The sequence below is a fragment of the Podarcis pityusensis genome (assembly GCF_964106645.2).
Source record: "Podarcis pityusensis genome assembly, chromosome: 12".
Taxonomy (NCBI): Eukaryota; Metazoa; Chordata; class Lepidosauria; order Squamata; family Lacertidae; genus Podarcis; species Podarcis pityusensis.
In genome coordinates, this window is record NC_138037.1 from 16,361,869 (window position 1) to 16,383,182 (window position 21,314).

Sequence of the window (21,314 nt, forward strand, 5' to 3'; positions counted from 1 at the left end):
TTATAGTAGTGTCCAAAAAATGTATTTCTTGCATAGATTGATTCATTGTAAGGTTGATTGTGGGGTGAAAATCATTAAATTTCTGGTGAAAGGTGTCCAGGGTCTGTTGACCATGTGTCCAGATGATAAAAATATCGTCAATGTATCGCAGGTACAAGAGAGGTTTGAGTGGGTAGGAGTTTAGGAAACGTTGTTCTAAATCTGCCATGAAGATGTTGGCATACTGTGGGGCCATGCGGGTGCCCATTGCTGTGCCGCTGATCTGAAGGAACAGGTCATCACCGAATTTGAAGTTGTTGTGGGTAAGGACAAATTGGCAGAGTTTGGTGGCAAGGTCCGCTGTGGTTTTATCTGAAATGGTGTTCCTTATAGCTTGTAAACCATCGTTGTGTGGGATGTTGGTATACAGAGATTCCACATCCATAGTAGCTAGTATAGTATTGTTGGGAAGATTATTTAAAGATTGTATTTTCCTCAGAAAATCTGTGGTGTCACGTACATAGCTGGGAGCACTGATGGCATATGGTTTCAGAACAGAGTCCATATAACCGGAGACACCTCAGGTTACAGACACTTCAGGTTAAAGACAGTTCAGGTTACAGACTCCGCTTACCCAGAAATAGTACCTCGGGTTAAGAACTTTGCTTCAGGATGAGAACAGAAATCGCGCAGTGGCGGCGGGAGGCCCCATTAGCTAAAGTGGTACCTCAGGTTAAGAACAGTTTCAGGTTAAGGACGGACCTCCGGAACGAATTAAGTTCTTAACTCAAGGTACCACTGTATTTTGCTGTCAGATTGTTTGCACTTTGTAGTTTTGCACTGTAAATATTCATTCATTCATTTATTTTTAAGAACTATATATTGGAGAGGAAATTCACTATAAACAAATGCCCCTCAGAGGAAGAGTAATCAGCACCTAACTCCACCATTCAGGCAAGGAGTACATGCTTCTGAAGTGCTATCATCTTTTCAAATGCTCAAGGCCACATTCTTCATGCACTTACCATCCTGTAAGTTCCAGGAAGAATCAAAGGGAGTTTGCAGCCCCGTTATATTGCTGCTGGTTCTCAGCTAAGAGGCAGGGCATGTACAGGCGGCTGGCCTGCACTGATCTTTCAATCCCAAGTTGATCTCAGGTATCTGTCCCCTTCATGCATTAGTTGTATGAAGCAATAAGTGGGGCTGTAGCCATAAGCCCTGTGCCAGACAACCTGCACTTCCTCCAAGCCCTGACCTTGCCTTCCACACATTCAGGTGAACATTGGAGGCAGAGAATCCTTCATGCACAAACTTCCATGTGGGAAGCTTCTCTGTGTTCCACACCTAATTGTGCAGTGTTCAAGGATCTGGAGGAACCAACCTTTGTCTAAGTTCATATTGGCATGCTCTTCCTTCCCACAAGGTCTGGCCACTGTCTTGGAACCTGTACTTGATAACCTGCTACTCCCTATTAAACCACTGAACCTCTTGGGCTTGCCGATCAGAAGGTTGGTGGTTCGAATCCCTGTGGCGAGGTGAGCTCCCGTTGCTCAGTCCCAGCTCCTGCCAACCTGGCAGTTCAAAAGCACGCCAGTGCGAGAAGATAAATAGGTACTGCTGCAGTGGAAAGGTAAACAGCGTTTCCGTGCACTTTGGCTTCCGTCACAGTGTTCCATTGTGCTAGAAGCAGTTTAGTCATGCTGGCCACATGACCCGGAAAGCTGTCTGCGGACAAACACTTTCAGCTCCCTTGGCCTGAAAGTGAGATGAGTGCCCCAACTCCATAGTCACCTTTGACTGGACTTAACCATCCAGGGGTCCTTTACCTTTACCTTTTTACTCCCTATTAAGCTCTCTTGACAGTGAGTGTGCCTCATGCCTCATTCAGCACCCTGCAGGCTTATAGATCAACCAGAACAGAGCAAGCAAGCTGATTGCATGTACTCAAACCGCAGGAGATTCTGTTTTGATGAAATGCAAATTAAGATTAAATTCCTACATGTCTGGCTTGGGCGAATGGTCTTCTTGTGGTTTCTTTTTGAGAATAAGTCATTCATTTGGGCTGCTGGTTCAATCACAGTTCATTTGGTCTTGCCAAGCAGAGACAAAAATTTCATTGGAAGAGGGTTTTTTTTTATATAGAAGTACAATGGAGTATGAATCAGGCAGACGTACCCTATCCCACTCCCCTCTTGTTCTATTTTTTTTAATAAGATATTTATTAAGATTTTTTAAAATATTACAATGAAAAAGAAAAAAGAAAAACAAAAAAAATGGCAAAAATACAAAATAAAAATAGTTAAAAACACACAGATTTTCCATTACTTATTTTCCTTTGACTTATTTCCCGGACCTCCTCATACCTCCCTTTTTTGTATTCCACTTCATTCTGTTGGTTCAGCAAATCCTTTAAAAGTAATAATATTAAATTTTTACCTATTTATAACCCTTTTTTTCATATTCCCTTAAAGCATTACAGCTAGAAACCACTTATTTACTATCCAACATCATTCTAACATTCATTAATTTTACAATATTTCTGTAAATAGTCTTTGAATTTCTTCCAATCTTCTTCCACCGACTCTTCTCCCTGGTCTCGGATTCTGCCAGTCATTTGTGCCAGTTCCATATAGTCCATCAGCTTCATCTGCCATTCTTCCACAGTGGGTAAATCTTGTGTCTTCCAGTACTTTGCAATGAGTATTCTTGCTGCTGTTGTGGCATACATAAAAAAAGTTCTATCCTTCTTTGGCACCAATTGGCCGACTATGCCCAGGAGAAAGGCCTCTGGTTTCTTCAAGAAGGTATATTTAAATACCTTTTTCAGTTCATTATATATCATTTCCCAGAAGGCCTTAATCCTTGGGCACGTCCACCAAAGGTGAAAGAATGTACCTTCAGTTTCTTTACATTTCCAGCGTTTATTGTCGGGCAAATGATAGATTTTTGCAAGCTTGACTGGGGTCATGTACCACCTGTATATCATTTTCATAATATTCTCTCTTAGGACATTACATGCCGTAAACTTCATACCTGTGGTCCATAACTGTTCCCAGTCAGCAAACATAATATTATGTCCAACATCTTGTGCCCATTTAATCATAGCAGATTTCACCGTTTCATCCTGAGTATTCCATTTCAACAGCAAGTTATACATTCTTGACAAATTCTTAGTTTTGGGTTCTAACAGTTCTGTTTCTAATTTTGATTTTTCCACCTGGAAGCCAATTTTCTTGTCCAAATTATATGCCTCCATTATCTGATAATAATGAAGCCAGTCTCGCACTTTATTTTTTAGTTTCTCAAAACTCTGCAGTTTCAATCTATCTCCATCTTGTTCCAAAATTTCCCAATATTTCGGCCAATTGGCCTCCATATTGAGCCTTTCCAGAGCTTTCGCTTCCATCGGTGACAGCCACCTTGGGGTTTTGTTTTCCAATAAATCCTTGTATCTTATCCAAACATTAAACAGTGCTTTCCTGACAATATGGTTTTTAAATGCTTTATGCGCTTTAACCTTGTCATACCACAGATATGCACGCCATCCAAATACATTGTTAAAACCTTCTAAGTCCAAAATGTCTGTGTTTTCAAGAAGTAGCCATTCTTTCAACCAGCAAAAAGCTGCTGATTCATAGTAAAGTTTAAAGTCTGGCAGGGCAAATCCACCCCTTTCCTTTGCATCAGTTAATATCTTAAATTTTATTCTGGGCTTCTTGCCCTGCCAGACAAATCTGGAAATATCTCTCTGCCACTTCTTGAAACAGTCCATCTTGTCCACAATTTGCAATGTTTGAAACAAAAACAGCATTCTAGGCAATACATTCATTTTTATCACAGCAATACGACCCAACAGTGAAAGCTTCAAATTTGACCAGATTTCTAAATCTTTTTTCACTTCCGTCCAACATTTTTCATAATTATCTTTAAATAAGTTCCCATTTTTGGCTGTCATATTAATCCCCAGGTATTTCACTTTCTTAACCACAGTCAGGCCTGTCTCATTCTGAAACCTCTCTCTTTCAATCGGTGTTAAATTTTTCTCTAAAACCTTAGTTTTTAACTTGTTCAGTTTAAATCCTGTCAGTTGACCAAATTCTTGAATTAGTTCTAAAACCCTTTTAGTACTAGATTCTGGCTCCTGTAACGTCAATACTAAGTCATCTGCAAATGCTCTCAGTTTGTACTGTTTGGCTCCGACCTGTATACCTTTAACCAACCGGTCCCTTCTAATCATATTCAGCAGAACCTCCAGGACCGATATAAAAAGCAGTGGGGAGATTGGGCACCCCTGTCGTGTCCCTTTTTCTATCTTAAATTCTTCCGTCACCACATTATTTACAATTAATTTAGCCTTTTGTTCAGAGTATATTGCACCTATACCATTTTCAAAACCTTGGCCTACCCCCATCCCCTGTAGGTTCTTCTTCATGAAGCTCCAAGAGATGTTGTCTTGTTCTATTCTGGTCTCCCTTGAAAGGGAGATAAAAGAAAAGGGTGGGGGGAGAGATGTTACTACAATAACTGGTAGTTCATATTCTCAGTTGGTTGGGGTGTATATTGTAGAGGCTCATCCCTTTTCTAGATTTTGTTGAATCTTTCCTCCAACAAAACTTGTTGCATACACACAGACGTGATACTTGAAAATATATGAGTCGAAGAGTTCACAGCCCAAGGTACCATGCACATGGGATTGTGTGGTGTAACTGTGGTAATATTCTGACACCTACCTGTGTCATAAATGCCAGCTGGTTTAGAAGCACAATGGCTAATGGGCCATTTCATTGTATGGCTTCGAGGAGGTTGGGAGAGGAGGGTCTATGCTACGGTTAACATTTCCAACCTGGTGTTGTCATATGACATACTATGGGGTGCTCTCCATACTCGCCAACCCTGCTTATCCCCCATCCTATGCCAACCTTCCAATCTCCCTTGCCAACCCCTTCCTTTACACCTCACCTAGACCCTCCACCCCTCACAGCTCCTATTGGCCATGAAAACAGCAGCATGATGACATTTTCTTTTACCAAAATATTATATAGTAAAATATCAAAGGAGTACAAAAGTGCTCACTAATCTCCATTAGCCATATTAAGAGACGATATCTGTCGGCCACCTTAAATTTCACTGTGGAAGCATAGTATTCTTCCACCCTGCCAATAGATACAGAGTGTGGAAAGTCCTCAAATATATAGCCTTAAGGGGCAGTTAATTCAAGTGTGTGGGTTCGACCCCCCCCTTTTATCAAGGCACTGCCTGCGTCAAGTTTTAAAATAATATCCGACAGAATTGTCTAAAAATATTAACACTGCTGCTGCTTCATAATTGTCCTTTCATGGCCTTGCGCTGCATGGGTTGTAGTGGTTCTCTTTTGAAACATTCACAAGTAGAGAAGGCATATATTTTCCATCACATTTGGCTGCCTTAATTTGTTTCCTTCTTTAGGTGTTAAGTGCAATAGCTGCTGGAAATATTCAAATGAGTCCGGTGACCTTGTTAGAAAGGAGCATTCACCACTCCCCTGCTGGGACTACTGTACTCTGCAGAACCAAATATTGCTTCAGTTAACACCCTGACAACTAGCTTGTGTGTGTGTGTGTGTGTGTGTGTGTGTGTGTAGAAGCCCATACCTATTTTTATCACTTACGGCTAGTGACCTTGTGTGAGCTGACCTATATTGTTCCCTGATATAAGAGTGTTCTTGGATAGCTGAGCTGTACACTTGCCTAGTTATTCACATGCAACATTCAACAAGTGTACAGTGTGTGTACCTGTGCACATAATAGCTGAGATGTACAAATGAACAAGTGTACACTCCTTTCGCACAAGTGCTTGCACATGTGTGGAAGCAGCTTGTACCTGCGTTTATAAATTATATTTGTATTTATTTATAACTTTCCCAAAATTTCAATATATAGTGGTACCCCTATTTGCAGACAATCCATTTCAGGGTGTCGTTTGCACTCCGAAAAGTCCGCAACTAGAGCGCCTTTTCCGCACATGTGCACGGTGCGATCGAGCGCTTCTGCACATGCACAAAGCACGCAGATCGCTTCCGGGTTTGTCGCATTCGTAAGCTGAAAGTCCATAAGAAGAGCGGAACACAACACAAAGTATGAGTGTATACAAATTGTGAATATCTTTGTCTATCTAATCATTATCTCTAGACCTCCCATCCCTCCATGGCTTCCATTGTTACACTGCATATTTTCTTTTAACTACCCACTTAGACTCTAAACAATATCCTAGTTTTAAATTTCTGCTGCTCTTACATTAAACCCTACTTGTAGATCTATATGGATATTGTTCCTCTTTAAATAATCTACAAGTACCTGCGTTCAGTGCGATGCTACGTGTTGGATTCTCATAGGACCATATGAAATGTGTGTCTATCATTCATTTTAAGGAGCAGTGCTAATGCAGGAAAACACCACAGCCAATTGCCCTGTTCACTTCATCCTTATCTCAACTTCTACCAAGAAGTAATCAAAAAAGAGCCACCATGACTGTATACCAGGCCTCAGATATAGCAGACTACTCCAGATGTGTGTCCTCTGGATATTTTGGACGATAGCTCCATTTAGCAACAGCTGGTTTGGCTGTGTATCTGTCTCAGGATACCCTCCAGGTATTGGTGAACACTCCATGTCCCATCAGCCTCGGCCGTATGGCCAATGATCAAGGGTGATAGGAGATGTAGTCCAGCAACACTGTGAGGGCCACAGGTTCCCTGTCTCTCGTGATGATGCAAGGATGCTTCTGCAGATATATTACCCACTGACCATATCTGGAAGCCTCACTAAAAGCTCAGGAACTCTTTCTCTTTTGCTGTGTGTGCCCTGGACTGCAAAGACAGATAGGGGGTTCTTTGAACACTTGGCATGGCTAGTAGGCTATGTTTGGCTTAGTTGGTCACATGTTTTGGAGGACCAGTTCAGAGGGACATGTGGAAATGGGCTCAAAGCATTCTGGTGAAGACAAACCAGCTAAATATCACAATATGCAAACTTACTCTAGGATTAAAAACACACACACCATCCCCTGGGTTTTTGAGGGGTAAAGTTCAAGCAGGCAGAGCTTGACAGGAGGTTGTATCCAATGCTAAACTTTCTCACAGTAGATCCAGTGAAAACAATAGGCTGATATAATAGGATTAGCATTCACCGTAAACCACAGAAATTGCGTGGTGTACATAGGTCTGTAAATATCTGTCCATCACCAAGGCCAGGAATGAAATGATGGGAAAGTTACATGAAAAGATCTTGGCAGGACCCAATAGGCTGGCATCCCAAACATCTGAAGGCACAATGCCACCACTTTTTGTTAATTAAAAATCTGCCCAAGCATCTTTCCATTTTGCTTTGAAGTACCCCCCCTTCTCTATTTAATAATGTGAGAAAGAAAGAAAGAATTCGCATAACAAAGCATTTGAGTGAAAATGCTAATGGCGGACACTTATTAAAATTGAAATTTTGATTCTAGATCTGTTTATCTGAATACAAGTTGTCCCAGTGACTGTTAGACCTTTCTTCTCTAAGTGTTGGCTGGGTTGGGCATCAGGGCCATCCAAACCCTTGAGCTCAGTGGAAAGAGGGTTTCAATGTCAGCCCATGTGAGTAAAATCCCATCCACACAAAGTGAAGAGCAGATCCATTGATGTGTCAGTTCACAAATTTCAATCTCCTCAAGCATTTGTATGGAGAGGAACTATGATAGTTGAGTCGAGAACCTGTGACAGGCTGCCCCCACCGCTGTCCCTAAATCTGACCCCGCTCGCCCCAACTGTATTCTGAGCTGCCGAGAAGTTCTTTGATACAAGGCAACCTACTGGGTCAAATGTCCCCGGAAGTAATGTAGCTAAGGGTTTCCAGAAACATTTTCCTGAATGCAAAGTCCCTCAAAGTTTCATAAATAAATCCCTTATGAGAATCACTGACATATAGGAAGGACCTGAGTGACATTTTGAAGCAGCAGCTGAATGTCATACAGCTGCAGAAGGAAAATAAGTATCCTCTCTGAATAATGCCGTCCGATTACTATGCAAGGCCACCCATACCTGCTCTTAATAAAACCTTGTAGCAAAATTTAATTTACTTTAAAAAAAGAATTCCGGTCGCCATAACAACTTGGCGCAGCTGTTCATGTGACTTAATGAGATTACAAGTGGAGAAGTATTCTCCCCCCCCCCCCCTTTTTCTTTTTTGAAGAGGGAAGCTAGAGACAGAGGGACAGAAATTAGGGCTGCAATGCTAAATCCGTTTACCCAGGAGTAAGCCCCATTGAGCTCAGTGGAGTTTGGTTCTGAGCAGGCATGGTTAGGCTTGCAGAGTCACACACCCCCCCCCAATTATTTAATTTAACCATATGCATACCATAGAAAAAACTGTTTACTATCTCATCCAAGGCATCCCCATGCACAAAAATGTTTTGGTCTCTTAAGAAGAAAATGATGTTTCCATATGTGGCACAAATCCTTTTTTCTAGCCTTCTCATAATAGTTTTAGGACAGGGAAAATTAGGGCAAGCGGGCCATTAAGTGGCTCTGCCTTTCATTGGCTCTGGCTCCACCTACTTTTGGGCTTCCTGCCTTCTTCCCCACCAGCCACCACTCTTCTGTGAACATTTGACCATTGCTATTTTGGAGCAGATGCATTTGTCATTTGAATGATCATTTTCTGGCCATTTTAAGTATATACGTTAGAAACTCATTTTAGGGGACTTTTCAGAAAGGGTCCTGTCAGGGAACTGCCATCAGTGTCCGAGGGAGAGAGCAAGCTCCAAAGGGATCCTGGAGAGCGTCCCGGGAGTGGGAGAGGCAGCCCGTCTTCTGGGGAAGAGAATCAACGTAGCTCCAGTGGAGAAGGGGGGCAGATGGGGGAATCGGCGAGGCGGTCCCATGACTCCTTGCCGGGGACCAGCAGGGAGAGGAAGGGTCCTCCGCTGCCTACGCCCTCCTTGCGCAGAAGGCTTCCGCGCAGGGAGAGTAGGAGGAGACTTGGCGTCAAAGAGCTTCTTTGCTGGAAGAAGTTTAAGAAACGCCCACTGACGGATTCTGCCAGTGATTGAGACAGTCACGGGCGAGTGGCTGCCCGGACAGGAAAGGTTCACTCAGGCAACCCAGCCAGAGGTTGGGACAAGCTTACACATGAGCAACCCCTAGAACCATTACAGGTCCTTTGAGGGCTTCCTCCTGTTTGGTTTGCTTCCCTTGAAGTGTGGCAGAACTGCAGTCTCTTTCTCTCTCTTTCTTTTCTCATTGTGAGGAGCAGCAAAACATCTGTGACTGGCAGATTGCAAGCATTCACCATTTTGTTTTCTCTCCATAGTGCTCAGGAAGTTGCACTTGTCCAGTGAAAAACAAAATGGCGGTTACCACAGAAACATGAAGTGGTGGTTTAGGCAGGGCACCACCTCTTGCACTTCTGCCTCCTGAGGCAGCTGGCTTCACCTCGCCTCATAGGTGGGCCAACCCTCATGTGGAGACTGTGTGTACCTGATGGGTGCAATGTTTGAACGAGCCTATGTGAAAACAACTACAGTGGTACCGTGGTTCTCGAATTTAATCCATTCCGGGAGTCCGTTCAACTACTGAAACCCATTCAAAAACCAAGGCATGGCTTCTGATTGGCTGCAGGAGCTTCCTGCGCTCAATCAGAAGCCACAGAACCCGCATCAGATGTTTGGCTTCCCAAAAACATTTGCAAACTGGAACACTCACTTCCAGGTTTGCGACGTTCAGGAGCTGATTTGTTCGGGAGCCAAGCCATTCAGCTACCAAGGTACCACTGTAATGTCTTTGGCTTTCTGTAAATAAGAAGGTTCAAAACCAGAGTCCTCTTCAATGCAGTCAGGTATTCTATGTACCCAAGGAGGAAAGCTCAAAGAGTGTACCCATGCTGGTAAAAATATAATAAACATATTAATCAGTTGCCAGCTTGTTACTTTCTGACTGTAAGAGCTGTTCACAAAACAACAACAAATAAACCTATGGTCACGTAAACCATACTCAATAAACACATGAGACGTAACCGGCTGTGTTCTTAGATAAATAAGGCATACTATTCTTAGTATCAAATTGTAAATTGATCCTTCTATAGTCAGTTCATGCATAAGGTCCGCAGCTACTACTATACCGTAAGATCCACTGTCCTGTAATATCACATATGTTTCGCCCAGGACGGTGAAACAAGGCCAATATTCCGGAAATCCGTGTCTTAGACTCTGTGAAAGGATTTTGTGGAACTGTAACAACCTTTCATGTGGATGGTTTGGACTTTATGAACAGATAGGAGGATATACACCATTACATGGATGGACCTTATGCATGAGCTGACTATAGGATGATCTGATCCACTGGGTCTTCTGCTTTGTTCGTTTGTTGAATTTTATGAGTTACTTCTGTTGAAATTTACAATTTGATACTATGAATAGTATACCTTATTTATCTAAGAACACAGTCGGTTACGTCTCATGTGTTTATTGCATAAGAGTTGTTCGGCACTGGAAGAGAGGTGGTGGACTCTTTGCTGGAGGTTTTTAAGCAGAGCTTAGATGGCCCTATCTCATGGATGCTTTAGCTGAGATTCCTGCATTGCAGGGGGTTGGACTAGATGACCTTTGTGGTCCCTTCCAGCTCTCAGATTCTATGATTCTAAATTTTTGGAGAAAATTCAGATTTGCCACCTCATGCGTACTGATTCGTCCTGCCTTATTGTACAGCTGGCTCTGTCTTGCTAGATCAGGCAGTTACACTCTGATCCTCAACATGTTCAATTGATGAATCTGGATGTGAGCACTTATTTTTTATTAGTTCCATTGCTTCAGACCATTTTAAAGAAAATAGAAATACAATATCAGTGAATTACTGAATAATGAGCATCTGTATAACAGTTCCAGCAACGACTTAGCACTTCTGAGTGTAATAGTAGAAGCTAATGGTATGCCTCCACTTGTCTGAAAATGGTGTGAAAGCAAACACACAGTTTTATATAAAAGGTGGAAGATAGGCACAGCAAGATATGCAAATCTATTCCAAGTCCCACTTTATATGTGGTGACTATCCGGGGGGAGGGGGGCAAGAAACATTGATCCTTGCTCCTGCCCTCACTCTGATTTGGCTGTATGATGCTAGGGTCTTATGACAGTGAAAACATGTGGTAGCAGGGGCAAAGAAAAGTGAGTGGGAGTGGTCAGGAAGAAAGATGAGTGAACAGTGCCAGGTTGCTTTTTTCTATTCCATTGTTCTTCATCAGAAAGTCTTTCAGGAGTGAAAAATTATGGAAGTAATGCTACAATCAAATGATATCTATAATTGCTTGATAAAGATTCAGGGTCCCTCCAGATAGCTGATGTTTTTTAAGGGGGGAGTGTTTTGCAACATGTCATTGATGCACTAATAATGCATTTCTGGCAAATTTATTCTGGGCTGTACACACATTATTTTATTTACAGTGGTACCTCTGGTTATGAACTTAATTCATTCCGGAGGTCCGTTCTTAACCTGAAACCGTTCTTAACCTGAGGTACCACTTTAGCTAATGGGGCGTGCCACTGCCGCCGCACCGCCACGGCGTGATTTCTGTTCTCATCCTGAAGCAAAGTTCATAACCCGAGGTACTATTTCTGGGTTAGTGGAGTCTGTAACCTGAAGTGTTTGTAACCCAAGGTGTTTATAACCCGAGGTACCACTGTATGTATATATGTATGTATTTTATATACAGTCATACGTTGGTTCTCGAACGCCTCATGACTCAAATGTTTTGGCTCCTGAACACTGCAGACCCGGAAGTGAGTGTTCCGGTTTGCAAACGTTCTTTGGAAGCCGAACACCTGATGGGACTTCTGCGGCTTCTGATTGAGTGCAGGAAGCTCCTGCAGCCAATCAGAAGCCACACCTTGGTTTTCGAACCTTTTCGGAAGTCAAATGGATTTCCAGAATGGATTCCGTTCGAGAAGCAAGGTACGACTGTACAGCCCTACACCCGGAAATCTCAGGGCTGTTCACAGGACGAAACCCAAACACAAAATTCTGCTTCATTATTTGTTCTGTGATGATTCCCCAGTGTTACCACAATATTGCCAACTAGAAGAGGGCAGTATTGCATACTACAACAAAAGCAGAACAGCACCAGCCCCCTGGAACATACATGCTATAGAAAGTTATGCGATTTCAGCAGGAAACTGTGGGACATGCATGGATTAGAAATGAAGTGGTGTGTCCACTCCAAAACATTTGCAAGCACAAACAGTACTGAAAGTGCCATTGCCCTGAAGGCTGGGAACATCAAGCCCACCATGTAGGAATCCCTTGCAGATGACCAGAGTGCCTGGAAACAGCAGTCAAGTTGTGTATCCATAGCAGCGATGAGAGGAGGAATAACTGCTGGGAGGAGTGCAGGCAGAAGAAACGTCATAGTGCATTTGAAGCACAACTGGATGGGACGTGGGTGGCACTGTGGGTTAAACCACAGAGCCTAGGGCTTGCTGATCAGAAGGTCGGCGGTTTGAATCCCTGCGACGGGGTGAGCTCCTGTTGCTTGGTCCCTGCTCCTGCCAACCTAGCAGTTCAAAAGCACATCAAAATGCAAGTAGATAAATAGGTACTGCTCCGGCAGGAAGATAAACGGCATTTCCATGCGCTGCTCTGGCTCACCAGAAGTGGCTTAGTCATGCTGGCCACATGACCTAGAAGCTGTACGCCGGCTCCCTCGGCCAATAAAGCGAGATGAGTGCCACAACCCCAGAGTCGTCCAGGACTGGACCTAGTTGTCAGAGGTCCCTTTACCTGGATGCCTTCACCTGCCCCAGCTGCAATATAACATGTCGCTTCCACATCCGTCCTTACATCCACAGCAGGCGCTCCACACTTTCCAACAGTTTTACTTCACCCTCAGAGGCATGCTCTTCCATTGTCTCCCGAGACAGATGATGCCAACCAGCTGAAGAATGCAATTCTCACTTTCTTTCTACAGTCTGAAATGATACTATCTAGGAAAAACTTTTGCAGCGTAATGCATTGTTTCTGTTGGACTTGCTATAATCTTCGATCATCTTTACAAAGATAGAACTGACAAGGTAACAAAATACCCAAATTATATATGTAAATAGTTTCCCTAAAATTATGCATAGCTCCCGCAGTAAATGTTTATTTTTGAGAAATGGAGAGCGAGGGTGGGGGGGATATTTAGCACTACGGCATTTTCTTCCAGAAGCTTTCTACCCTCTGAAATCTAATTTAATCTGTCAAATACTATTATCCAAATACCATTTATTGTACCATTGTGATTTATATAGGTTTTTAATTTCTAATAGCTTACAGTAATCTAATTTTTCTGGGAATTTATTACGCTTTTATCTCCGGCCTCTAACCCTATCCAAATGATTACTCTAATTCTATTCATACTGGCAAGGAGTGTGCTCTGACTCTGCACTTTCTCTTTAAAAGTAATTTTATTATTTCTGTTATTCATTTTTCTGTCTGTCTAAAAGTTCCCCACCCTTTTCTTTTGAAAAGAAGAAGAAATGCATTGAGTCTGGCCTTGAAAGAACTCTTGATACTGTTTAGATGAAAGGGAGGCGGGATAAGCTAAAAACCAGGCCACAGTATTTGTTAGGGCTGTGCGTGGACCTGCCCTGTGGCCTCACTCTGTGGCCCTTGGGTTGGTCCAATTTACCAGTGTGGTGTAGTGGTTAAGAGTGGTGGATTCGTAATCTGGTGAACCGGGTTCGCTTCCCCGCTCCTCCACATGCAGCTGCTGGGTGACCTTGGGCTAGTCACACTTCTCTGAAGTCTCTCAGCCTCACTCACCTCACAGAGTGTTTGTTGTGAGGGAGGAAAGGAAAAGGAGGTTGTTAGCCGCTTTGAGACTCCTTAGGGTAGTGATAAAGTGGGATATCAAATCCAAACTCCTCCTCCTCCTCCTCCTCCTCTTCTATCTTGTGCTGCCCTGGCAGCCACCCACTGCAAATCTGCCCCCAAAACAATTTTAACATAAAACAGGGGTTTTAAAAAGTTGGGAGGAGTGGACACCAGTCCTGAGCAGGATCAGATCCTCCTGCTTCATATGTGTAAAGCACAAAGGTCCAATCCTGCACAGTGCTGCTCCTTTGCAAGTCACTTCCCTACATGCAAGGGAAGCTGCTTGAGAAGGTGCAGCAACTTGCACCACACAGAATGCGGTCCTCCTGTTCAACAGGAGCATCCCATCCCGTGTAATGCTGCATCAGGGGGCAGGAACAGGAAGGAGAAGAAGTCTTGGAAGGAGAAGCAGCCACTGAGATCTCTCCTTCCCATGGTCTCTCTGCCTACTCTCTCACCCCCACACCTCTGCAATTGCAAAGGAACCCGCACTTGTCTCTAAGCCTCTCTGTTGCCATAAGCCAGGATTATAAAACATACGGCCACCTTTCCACCGCTTTATAGTCCTGTTTCATATTCCGTAGTCATGCTCCAGTTGGCTAAGGGAGCAGAGAGGCATCTTGCCAGCTGAGCTAATTGCCTCATTCACTTTTTGTTTTAAAAAGGCTGGGGTTATGTAAGCACTTCTGAGTTATTAAAACATTACAGGCAAGCTGATGCTGTAGTGCCTCATCAACAAATTGAAATATTTATAAAAACAGGAAGACGAGAGCTGTGATCACACCACAGCGACAAAATAATCTCACTACTTGATGAGTGGCGTTGGGGCAACACGCGGGGCATTGGTTTCCCACATTTCAAAATATGACCAGGCTCATCCCTTCTGATCCCATCATACAGAACCGCAACCATAGATGGTTGTAGCTGCCAGATTCTGAAGAGGAATGTCTGTAATTGAACCTTTTCATGCCAAGGGCCACATCCCCTTCTGGCCCACTTTCTGGGGGCCACATGCTAGTGGAGAGTAAAACCCAAAGCAAAAGCAGGCAGGACAATGAATATAAATTTTGCATTTGTGCAGCAGGCCAGTTCCTTTCCATCCTTTACCCAGGAAAGCGAGAAGCAATGCCAGAATTCAAGGAGCCACTCTAGGCAGGCAAAAACCAGTCAAGGTGGGTACAAATCTGGGGTGTTGAGGGTTGTAGACTGTGGAGAAAAGGGGTGGGAGGTGAGGAGGTGCAGGTTGCAAGGAGTCCTGAGGGCTAGATGCTGAGTCCTGGACCTTCCCCATTGAGGTGCATATTGCCTTATTATCTTTCAACATATTTCAACACAGGCCTTTGGGGATGGAAGACGATGTCAGAATAGTCTTTCCATTTAATGTTTATCTGTTACAGCTTTATACACTTAAACCACGTATCCAACCTGCTGTGAATATCCTCAGAGAACTTTGGCAAGATTTAGATCCGGTGTGGGGAAAGTTTGGCCCCCCAGATGTCGCTGAACTACAGCTTCTATCAGCCCTAGCAAGCATAGTCAATGACTATGAATGGTGGGAGTTGTTGTTCAGCAACCTCTGTAGTGCCAAAGGTTCCCCATGCCAGATTTTGACATACCACTGAAATATGACTTCTTGTTGTTGTTTAGTCATTTAGTCCTGTCCGACTTTTCATGACCCCATGGACCAGAGCACGCCAGGCACTCTTGTCTTGCACTGCCTCCTGCAGTTTGGTCAAACTCATGCTGGTAGCTTTGAGAACATTGTCCAACCATCTTGTCCTCTGTCGTCCCCTTCTCCTTGTGCCCTCCATCTTTCCCAACATCAGGGTCTTTTCCAGGGAGTCTTCTCTTCTCATGAGGTGGCCAAAGTATTGGAGCCTCAGCTTCAGGATCTGTCCTTCCAGTGGCTGATTTCCTTCAGAATGGAGAGGTTTGATCTTTTTGCAGTCCATGGGACTCTCAAGAGTCTCCTCCAGCACCATAATTCAAGAGCATCAATTCTTCGGCGATCAGCCTTCTTTATGGTCCAGCTCTCACTTCCATACTTCACTACTGGGAAATATGACTAAGGATAGCTAAACATTAAGAGAAACGTCCTAACAGCAAGAGCTATATGATGGTGGAACCTATTGTTTGCAGTCTCTCCTTCATTGGGAGCATTTAAGGAGAGGCTGAACAGCCAGTTGCCTGGGATGCTGTGCATTCTTACACTGAACAATGGGGTGGAACATTGAACATTGAACAATGGGGTGGAATGGAGGACCTTCAAGATCCCTTTATAAAATTACAGAATTCAAACCTGAGATTTTAGCAGAATACTCACATAGGCAGCACCATGGAATAAAGCAGGAAAGGAAAGCTGATGCCTCTTCCTTGAAATTACCTTCCTGCTTCTGGAGAGAATTATTTCTTCACAAGAACAATTTTACTGTTTCTTTGCCCCCTCCCCACGTTATTTTTCTACTGCCTCCATTAAGTACAATTTCATACAAAAGTAGTCCAAAGATACCAGTTGCCTGATGGTAACTATAGAATTGTAATGAAGTTGTGTGGGCTGGTGATGCACTGTTAAAGAGGAGGAAGGTCCTAGGAACAAATATGCTAGAAATGTTCATTAAGATGAGCCATGCATTCTTTGGAAACATCATCCATTTTATCGCCCCTAATAATATTCCTGATGCTATCTTGGCTATTCAGGTGCTAATGTGCCTAAATGTTAACAATACGGAGGTGATGTGCTGCAGAGGATTTCTCCACCCACAAGTAAATTGGTAGGATGTTTTCCCAGAATGTACTTCGCAGGCCCTTGGAAAAATACAGAAAAGTGTGGGGAACAGCTATGAAAAAACAACAACTAGTGTACTGCAAGAGATACATCTTCCTATATATATAAAAATGTAATGCTGTCATCACACAGCCCCACTGGAGGATTTGTGGTGCTGCATCACAATCCTAGACATGCATGAAGAAATTGTGTTGGGAAGGTGAAAAATGAGCTTAGTAGTTGTATGAAGGGAGAACAGGAAGCTCTAGGGGGTTAACATATGGGGGGGGTGACAGGGGGTTGGGGAGCAGAGCAACCAGGGGCACAGCCCCTAGTTTTCACTTCACACAAACACCTTTCTCCAAGCTGAGTTGCACCCAGACATCCAACAGTGTCTGTATGTGGAATAGGTGGGCTGCCATTTTGTTGTTAGCCTCAGGCAACCAAGTAACTTGGGCCCACCAGGCTCAGTCCCAGCCTCAGAATGTCCCGAGGGCTGCATTCAGGCCAATGTTAGCTTCTTCATGTTATTGAAATGTTTCCCTGCCTGTGGAGATGTGATCCCTTTCCCCTTGCCAGCCCTTGAGCCAAAGGAAGCTTATTCCAAACGTAGGAAATCAGAGACGTGGCGATTTAATCAAGGAGTTTTAACTCACAAAGAGACTTTCAGCTAAGAAAACAATTCTGGAAATCCGTCCTTTCAGAAGGGTGTTGTGGAGATATCTCAGGCAGAACAAATGCCTCCAGTGGGGAAAGGGACAGAAGGCAGCTGATACATTAGACGAGTGGATTTTTATTTTATTTTATTTTTTGAAGTGTCAAGTCTAGGAGAGATGTTTATTCTCTACGGCTCCACATGCTCCAGTACTAAAATGCCAAAGGGGCGTCAGGGATGGAACCTCCAGGGATACTTCCTTACAACTGATAGAGAAGGGAAGGCTCATGGTAAGTTCGAATCATTAGACAACACAGAGGTGGGGGAAGAAGACAGAGCAAACCACACTTCAGTTTAGCATTTTAATCCTACCAACAAAACAACCTAGACTCGAAGCACTGTAGCATAATTTGATACTGATCTCCACTGGTAGGAAGCCATCGTCTCTTTCTTTCTCATATTTGTATCTCATTATTCCAATTATAGGAAGCTCACAATAAAATTGCCTTAAATGAAAAAAAAACCACATGGCGCAATTGGACCCTGTGTCTGAATTCTGAATAGGGCGGGGCAGCACTAAAAGGAGGACACAGATTTGCCTATAGCTAATTTTTTATGCCTAGCTGCAAATTTAGAAACAGTTGCTGTGATTTTAATATTTTATTTTATTTATTTCATAAATTGTATATAATGCTTCAGTGTAAAAAAACAAAAAAAAACCCTCAAACCGGTTAACAAAAAGATTAAGACAATAACACTGAGAATTTGAAACATGCATAAGTTAAAATACTAAAAGAGATTAAAATGACCTTAGCTTTCTAAGCATCTGCTGGCTTGTCTAAGCAAGAAAGTTTTTAGCATGCCCCCAAAAGAGTACAGTGAAGGCGCCTGCTTGAATTCAATTGGCAGGGAGTTCCAAAGGGCATGTGCTGCCATGCTAAATGATCAAGTTCTTACAAATGTAGAAGGGGTATTATGTGGCACCTGTAGTAGGGCCAATTCCATTGATCAAAGCAGTTGAGTGGGCACATGTGGGATAAGATGATCTTACAGGTAAATTGGTCCTTCTAGGTTAACTGGTCTTCCAGGTAAACTAGTCCCAATGACACCTTGAACCTGGGCCTGTAGCAAAATGGTAACCAGTGCAGATCTCTGAGCACGGGTGTCATATACCTCCAACAGTTCTCCAGTGAAATTTTTGTTGTTGTTTAGTCGTATCTGACTCTTTGTGACCCCATGGACCAGAGCACGCCAGGCACTTCTGTCTTCCACTGCCTTCCGCAGTTTGGTCAAACTCATGTTGGTAGCTTCTATAACACTGTCCAACCATCTCGTCCTCTGTCATCCGGTTCTCCTTGTGCCCTCCATCTTTCCCAACATCAGGGTCTTTTCCAGGGAGTCTTCTCTTCTCATGAGGTGGCTAAAGTATTGGTGCCTCAGCTTCAGGATCTGTCCTTCCAGTGACCACTCAGGGCCGATTTCCTTCAGAATGGATAGGTTTGATCTTCTTGCAGTCCATGGGACTCTCAAGAGTCTCCTCCAGCACCATAATTCAAAAGCATCAATTCTTTGGCAATCAGCCTTCTTTATGGACCAGCTCTCACTTCCATACATCACTATTGGGAAAACCATAGCTTTAACTATATGGACCTTTGTCGGCAAGGTGATGTCTTTGCTTTTTAAGATGCTGTCTAGGTTTGTCATCGCTTTTCTCACAAGAAGCAGGCATCTTTTAGTTTCGTGACTGCTGTCACCATCTGCAGTGATCATGGAGCCCAAGAAAGTAAAATATCTCACTGCCTCCATTTCTTCCCCTTCTATTTGCCAGGAGGTGATGGGACCAGTGGCCACGATCTTAATTTTTTTGATGTTGAGCTTCAGACCATATTTTGCACTCTCCTCTTTCACCCTCATGAAGAGGTTCTTTAATTCCTCCTCACTTTCTGCCATCAAGGTTGTGTCATCTGCATATCTGAGGTTGTGAAAATAGTGAAAATGGGGACGTCCTATTCCATACCCTTCAACATTTGTCTGATGACAGTAGGGGTGTCCTAAGGAAAGTACAGCATTCTGGAATCAAATCAGAAACCAAGACAGCTTCTGTAAATCCGGGACTGTCCCTGGAAAATAGGGACACTTGGAGGTTCTGTACAAGACCTTGCTCTGGTCAGTAGTTGTGCTGCAGCTTCTGGATCAAGTGTGAGGGAAGCCCCCCCCCCCAGAAGACATTGCAGTAATCCAGTCTTGAAGAAACCAACACATGAACTGCTGTGGCAAGTCTTTCCTAGTCCAGGAATGGCTTAGCTGTCGAACCATCCAAAAGCACCCATCACCTTTACAGCAGGCAGCTGCCACCATCAGTCTTTCCTTACTTCAAAAAGTCAGATCTTTGAGAGAAGCAAGTCTGTTGTGCGAGAGACCTCCCAATCAACTGTAATTGTTCAACCTGAAGGTACCAGACATAGTAATATCAAAAATGAGGCTCCCTCTTCTCCATTCAAAACCACCTGTGCCATCTTCCACCCAAAGCTGTGTCTACCCTAGCACTTGGCTAAAGGGCATTGCACAGGAAGGAAGGAAGGAAAACTTGTTGGATATCTGAGTCCCGGGGCTGTAGATCAACACAAAGAGCCGTTACAAGGATGATTTCCCATTATTGTTCTGTTTTTAGATTGCAGCAGGTATGTTAAAACACTTCCATGGCCCGCTCTTCCACACACCTAACGACGGACCTGCGCTAGTGCGTGAAACCACGCGCGCAAAGGAACACATTTTACAACCTTATAAAAGTCAAGGAGAACATGACAGGCATTAAATTGACTTCTCCGTGTTAAACGAGGTGACCAACTGGAAAGAAGCATCAGCCCTGCTGACAACATGACAGATCGGAGCAGTTAAAGGATTTACAGGCAATAAAAAAGAGAGAGAGAGAGAGAGAGAGAGAGAGAGCATGGGGTTGGGAGTTTCTTTCTTTCTTTTTTTTTAAAAGTCCTGCATATGTATTAGTTTAGTGCATCATTTTGCTTGCACAAAGTCATCAGAGTGCTTCAGGAGATTGATTAGAAAAGGCTTTTCACACACATACACACACATATTTTTTTTTTAGGGTCTGCAATGGATTGACTGGACTGTTAGTGCAGAAATATGTTAATTGTGGTTCGAGGACCCGACCCCCGCAATGTGGAATGAATACGCAAGGACACGTGATATAAGGTTAATGGGCAAGAAAAGGCCACAACTTTATTGATTACAGCAGTGAAAAGGTATTGGCTTAGGCATTGGATGTCTAAAACAAGGGGGGTTTATTCACCAGTAGGTGGAACCTGTTGATGCTAATCCAACTATAGGCTCTCCCCTGATGTCACCGAGGGTCGTGTCATGGCCTCCCACCAAGCAGGCATCGGACAGAATACACGACCGCCAGATTCCTTTAACAGAATACCCAAAAATTAAAGGCATAGGCGATGGCCACACCTAGCCCTTCAACACACCACAACACATTATTCCAATGCCTAACCGCCACCCGAGCCGGAAAAGGCTCGCCGCCAATACCCTCACAGCTGCAACCAATCCCAAATGCTGTTGATGACACTATCTAGCCAAATGTCGTTCCCCTGGTCTGAGAGATGCACCCCGTCATTCCGGTATAAGGCCTGGTCGCCGATCCGGATACGGTCATGACAAATGACTCGGCCATTCATGAAGTGCACCCAACGGGCCACTGCCCGATTTACAAGTTTCCTGGTTTTTTCAATGGCCATACAGTTCTGCGCACCGCGCCAAAAAATTCTCTTCAGGAAGGAGGACCAGAATACCGTTGTTCTGGGACACAAGGCAGCAAACGCATCCAAGTCTCTTTTTATGTTCCACAACAAGTCCGCACTCCTTCTGTTAGCAAGGTCATTTTCCCCTAATTGAATGACAAGGATGTCGGGAGGGCCGAACGTGGCTACTTTCTCCAACAGCAATGGCATAAGCTCTTCCCAACGCATGCCTCTTCTCGAAAACCAGGAAACTCGAACTCCATGTGGCAAACCAAGATTAGGCGCGAGGCCGCA

The 21,314-nt window shown here is 43.7% G+C and overlaps 1 long non-coding RNA gene across 1 annotated transcript in view; it reads right to left on the bottom strand.

Moving 5' to 3' along the window:
- Positions 1 to 1,799: 1,799 nt before the first annotated feature.
- The window catches only part of LOC308459169, a 357,371-nt gene continuing 337,856 nt past the window's right edge, over positions 1,800 to 21,314 (bottom strand). The window contains exon 3 of the long non-coding RNA XR_013977839.1: positions 1,800 to 1,818. This is a non-coding gene — a long non-coding RNA (uncharacterized lncRNA). The remainder of the gene's footprint in view (positions 1,819 to 21,314) is intronic.